This window comes from Tachyglossus aculeatus, chromosome 10, assembly GCF_015852505.1.
Source record: "Tachyglossus aculeatus isolate mTacAcu1 chromosome 10, mTacAcu1.pri, whole genome shotgun sequence".
NCBI lineage: Eukaryota > Metazoa > Chordata > Mammalia > Monotremata > Tachyglossidae > Tachyglossus > Tachyglossus aculeatus.
The window spans coordinates 18,717,613-18,724,023 of record NC_052075.1 but is presented as its reverse complement, the minus strand read 5'-3'; positions in this window follow the sequence as shown (position 1 = coordinate 18,724,023).

Below are 6,411 nucleotides of genomic sequence, written 5' to 3'. Positions count from 1 at the left end.
ACTCTTTTTCCAGAGCCAATTTTCAGGCCCACAGGAGGAAGACGTGATTTCCAGAGCAGTGGGTGCTCTGCGTTTCTGCTGTGGTTTGGAGTCTCTCGGCGATGCCACGGAAAACTAGCTGTGGTTTCCTGGCCCAGTCGGATGCTCCGAGAACCCGCGAAACCTTCGCCGCAGAGTGAGCCGTGAAGGAAGTCTGGAAATGAGCCATACATGAGGAAACTGAGGGGTTTGTCTGGGGAGAACCATCTCCAGCATTCCCAGTCCTCCCTGAAGGTGGGCAGAGAGGGGCTGGTCAGTCTTCGCTTCGCACTGAAGTGGTCTCACTTTCAATCAATCACTGGTATTTATTGAGAGCTTACTCTGTGCAGAGCACTGTAGTAACCACTTGGGAGAGTCCAACAGAATTAGCAGAATGAGCTTACAGTTTCGAGGGGGAGATGGATATTTATATGAATAAGTAATTCATAATACATAAGTTAAAGATTCCTATACAAGTGAACAAAATACGGCACAAGCTAGTAAGTGATGGGGAAGTGAGGGCCTTCTATATAAAACCACTAGTCATTTCAACCCGACGAACAGATGTCCGTCAGCAGCTGAACATAGCCTCAGAACTGATTGCCTCCAGATTCTGGCACAAAGAGCCTTGGTGGTGTTGAATCCCTCACAAGGAAGCAGTGTGGCCTAGTGGATAGAGCACAGGCCTGAGTTCTAATCCCAGCTCTGCTACGTGACTGCTGTGCGACCCTCATCTGTAAAATGGGGATTAATAATAGACCCTGAGCCCTTCTAAACTGTGAGCCCGTTGTGGGTAGGGATTGTCTCTATTGGTTGCTGAATTGTACGTTCCAAGCACTTAGTACAGTGCTCTGCACACAGTAAGCACTCAATAAATGTGAATGAATGAATGAATGAACGCTCTGCACACAGTAAACACTCAATAAGTACGATTGAATGAATGAACTAATAATAATAATAATAATAGACCGTCTCTATATGTTGCAAACTTGTACTTCCTAAGCGCTTAGTACAGTGCTCTGCACATAGTAAGTGCTCAATAAATACAATTGAATGAATAAATGATAATGATGGTACTTCTTAAGTGCTTACTATGTGCCAAGCCCAATTCTAAGCACTGGGGTAGATACAAGGTACTTAACTTCTCTGTGCCTCCGTTTCCCCACCTGTAAGGTGGGGATTCACCACCAGTTCTTCTCTTTTAGACTGTGAACTCTGTGTGGGAGTAGGGCTTGTGTTCAACCTGTTGAACTAATATCTACCCCAGCGCTTAGAACAGGTCACCCATTCCCCTCCCTCCAGCCCCCAAAAGTGAGTGTTGAGGTTCCCGCTGGGATCAGAAGCTGGAGTGCCACAGGGGATTGCATCCCCGCAGGGGGAGAGTCCTGGAAGTCGCCTGGCAAGCCAAGAGTGGCCTGTCGGGCCCCATTTGGGCTGGGCGGGCCAGAGGGATGAGACAAATGTGTGGTGTCGACGGGGGCCTGGTGGTTGTCCCTTACGGGCCCGTGATGAATGGCTTGAAAGCCAGTCTGTCTGGGAGTGGAAGAGGCTCTCAGGTGTTCCTGGAGGGGCAGGGAGGGCTGACAGGTGAGGGTCCCCATTTGGCTTGGGTTTAAGGAAGTATTGGGGCAGATGGAGATGGATGATGGCCCCCGTGATCCTGGAACCCTTTTGTCTGGGCCCCCTGAGCCGTGTCCAGCAAACACAGCCCTGGGGTCCTTGCCTGGGAGAAGGGGGGACCCCTCCCCACTGGCGTCTGGGGCCTCAGGTTACAGGCTCATCCACCCACCCCGGGAGCCCCTTTCCCAGGATCGGAGCAGTCTATCTTCCCAACGCTAGCCTCCCTGAGGCTCCGGGAGTTCTGGGGTCAGCTCAATCCCCCGGTCACATGCTCACTTGCTGAGGAAAATAAATCTGGAGTCTGGCTCGTCTGCACTTTAAAAAAAAAAATGGCCCTTGGGCAAAATAAGGCTCTCCCCTGATTCTGAGAAACAGGAAGGAAAAGTTGAGACCAGGTGAAAAGGGCGCATTCTTGGCATGAGTTTCTGCTCAGCTTTTAAGGATGGGAGGGGTTCTGGCTGCTTCTTGTCTGTCTCTCTTCCTGGGGCATTGCTGAGGTGGGCTGTAGGGAAAGATGTCTCTTGCCAAATTACTTCATCGTCTCTTTTTCCAGCATTTAGGAGCCCCTCGTTGTTCCTTCCCCAGCGGTGCCAACCATTATTCCACGGAGTTTGAGTCCACTTTTGTTATTACTATTATCACTATTGTTATGATTATTGTGCTTGTCAAGTGCTTACTACATGCCAAGCACCGGGGTAGATGCAAGTTATCGGCTCGGACTCACGGAGTGAGCTGCCTAACACTATTGTAGGCTAGTAGAGAGAGCACGGGCCTGGGGAGTCAAAAGGACCTGGGTTCTAATCCCGGCTCCGCCACTTAGGGGGAAGCTGAGTGGTCCCCCCATTTAGGGCAGCCCGATTTCTGAAGCCTGCCCAGGCATTTCTAAACTGAGGGAAGGAGCCCAGAGGAACTGGCCAAGGTTTTAGTTTCAGTTTGCTGTCCTCATCAAGCGGGCTTTAAGGCATCCGGTCATCTCTCTCCTCCATTTACTGTTAACTTATTTTTTATGGCATCATTAAGCACTTACTATGAGTCTAACACTGTCCTTTCATTCATTCATTCATTCATTCATATTTATTGAGCGCTTACTGGGCGCAGAGCACTGTACTAAGCACTTGGGAAGTACAAGTTGGCAACATATAGAGGTGGTCCCTACCCAACAACGGGCTCACAATCTAGAGGGGGGAGACGGACAACAAAGCAAAACATGTGGACAAGTGTCAAGTCATCAGAATGAATAGAAGTAAAGCTAGATGCACATCATTAACAAAATAAATAGAATAGTAACTATGTACAAGTAAAATAAATAGAGTAATAAATCTGTACAAACATATATACAGATGCTGTGGGGAGGGGAAGGAGGTAGGGCAGGTGGGTGGGGAGGGGGTAGATACAAATTAATTAGGTTGGACAACATCCCTGTCCCACATGGGGCTCACATTCTAAGCAGGAGGGAGAACATTTTATAGCTGAGGAACCTGAGGAACAGAGGAAGTGAAGTGACTTGCTCAAGGTCACACAGCAGACAAGTGGCGAAATGGGATTAGAACCCAGGTCCTTCTGACTCGTTCACTCATTCAATCGTATTTATGAGGTGCTTACTGTGTGCAGAGCACTGTATCCCAGGCCCGTGCTCTATCCACGCTGCTCTATCTAGAGGAGCAGTGTGGCTCAGTGGAAAGAGCACAGGCTTTGGAGTCAGAGGTCATGGGTTCAAATCCTGGCTCCTCCAACTGTCAGCTGTGGGACTTGGGGCAAGTCACTTCACTTCTCTGGGCCTCAGTTCCCTCATCTGTAAAATGGGGATTAAGACTGTGAGCCCCCCGTGGGACAACCTGATCACCTTGTAACCTCCCCAGCACTTAGAACAGTGCTTTGCACATAGTAAGCGCTTAATAAATGCTATCATTATTATTATTATTATTATCCACTAGGCCAGGGTGCTTCTCTGACTCCTCAGTCAACACAAGATAATCAGGTCAGACAGCAGACCACATACTTTGGTATTCCATGACCCCCTTCCTTCCTCTCCACCTCGTCCCCCTCTCCATCCCCCCATATCTTACCTCCTTCCCTTCCCCACAGCACCTGTATATATGTATATATGTTTGTACATATTTATTACTCTATTTATTTATTTTACTTGTACATATCTATTCTATTTATTTTATTTTGTTGGTATGTTTGGTTTGTTCTCTGTCTCCCCCTTCTAGACTGTGAGCCCACTGTTGGGTAGGGACTGTCTCTATATGTTGCCATCTTGTACTTCCCAAGCGCTTAGTACAGTGCTCTGCACACAGTAAGCGCTCAATAAATACGATCGATTGATTGATTGATAATTTAGGGTTTACCTCTCTTGCTAGCCTGTCAGCTCCTTGAGGGCAGGGATCATGTCTGCTAACTCCGTTGTTTTCTTCCAAGAACTCTCTGCACAGAATAAGTGTTCAATATATTCTATTGATTGGTTGATTGATTGTTTTTGGCTTTTTGCTCCCTCCCCCCTCATCGTTCAGCAATCATCCTGCCACCAAACACACACTCCAATTTATCTCCCATTGGGCCCCAGCAAGGAACTGGACTGGAGAAGTGTTCACAGGAGGAGCGCTTAGAAGCAGCATGGCTCAGTGGAAAAAGCCTGGGCTTTGGAGTCAGAGGTCATGGGTTCGAATCCTGGCTCCACCACTTGTCAGCTGTGTGACTTTGGGCAAGTCACTTCACTTCTCTGTGCCTCAGTTCCCTCATCTGTAAAATGGGGATTAAGACTGTGAGCCCCCCCGTGGGACAACCTGATCATCTTGTAACCTCCCCAGCACTTAGAGCAGTGCTTTGCACATAGTAAGTGCTTAATAAATTCCATTATTATTATTATTATTACAGTGCCTTTAGTTTATGTTTCTTTTAGTGTCTGAGAATGACAGAGCATAGGCCTGGGAATCAGAAGGACCTGGGTTCTAATCCCGGCTCTGCCACATATCTGCTGGGTGACCTTGGGCAAGTCACTTAACGTCTCTGAGCCTCAGTTACCTCATCTGGAAAATGAGGATGACGAGCGTGAACCTCATTTGGGATAGGGACCGTGTCCAACCTGATTACCTTGCATCTACCCCAGCGCTTATAGAACAGTGCTCGGAACATAGTAAGTGCTTAACAAATCCCATAATTATTATGTCATTAGTGTCCAGCATGAAGTGAGTGCTCAGTAAATACCATTGATTGATTGATTGATTGATTGGTGGCGGCTGGGTCTCCCCTTTTTACCACTGCAGCTCATCACTGCCGTTGTTTTTCCAACATCACCCTGCAGCCTGAAGAGTCAAAGGACTCTTCAAACGATACCCAGAGGAAATTTAGTGATTATACGAGTGTCCAGGGGAGGACAGCAGAGCACACGAAAACCGGCTTTGGAAATCCGAGATCCAATGCTGTTCCCTTCAATTCCAAAAATCTTCCTGAATGGGCCGTGACACCTCAGTTAAATCTGAGGCTGGGCCAAATTTCCCACTGGTCACTTTGCGTCTGGCTCGGATAATGCAGAGGATTGTGTTTAGAGGAAGGCTACCAGAAGCAAGGATCGACGTCTTCATTGGCATGTCATCTCCATCAATCAGATTAATAGTATTTACTGACCACTTTCCGCGTGCAGAGCCCCGAATTAAGCGCTTGGGAGAGTTTAATCATACAGTATAATAAGAATGATGGTATTTGTTAAGCGCTTTCTATTTGCCAAGCACTGTTCAAGCGCTTAGTACAGTGCTCTGCACACAGTAAGCGCTCAATAAACATGATTGATTGATTGATTCTAAGCGCTGGGCACTACGGAGTTGGTAGGCATGATTCCTGCCCTCAAGGAGCTTACAGTCGAGCAGGAGAGGTGGACATTCATAGATTGTGAGCCTTCAAGGTCCATGGCTAATTCCCAACTGTATACCCTTTCCCAGCACTTTGTATGGTGTTCTGCACAGAGTAAACGCTTAATTAATACTATTACCACAACATTAAAATAAATTAGAGATAGGCGAAGCAGCAGAGTATAAGAATATGAACAGAGGATAAGGTTATCAGCGGAGCCTTCCTTGACATTTTTTATGATATTTGTTAAGCACTTATTGTGTGTCAAGCCACTGTTCTAAGCATTGAGGTAGATACAAGTTAATCAGGTAGGACATAGTCCCTGTTCCACTTGGGGCTCACAGTCTAAATAGGAGGGAGAATAGGACTTTAATCTCCATTTTACAGTTGAGGAAACTGAGGTACAGAGAAGTGAAGGGACTTGCCCAAGGTCACACAGTAGACATGTCAGACACTCTCTGAGCACTGGGGTAGATACCGTCTGATCAGGTTGGTCCCAGTCCATGTCCCATGTAGGGCTCACAATCTTGGTCTCCATTGGAGAAGCAGCATGGCATAGTGGACACACCTGGGTGTCATGGGTTCTAATCCTGGATCCACCACTTGTCTGCTGTGTGACCTTGGGCAAATCACTTCACTTCTCTGTGCCTCAGTTACCTCTTCTGTGAAATGGAAATTAAGGCTGTGAGCCCCACGTGGGACAACCTGATTACCTTGTATCCCCCCCCCCCAGCGCTTAGAACAGCGTTTGGCATGTAGTAAGCGCTAAACAAACACCACCATCATTATTATTATTATTCTCTGGACCTCAGTTACTTCGTCCGTAAAACGGGGATTGAGATCGTGAGCCCAACATGGGACAGGGACTGTGTCCACCCTGATTTGCTTGTATCCACCCCAGTGCTTAAAACAGTGCCTGACACA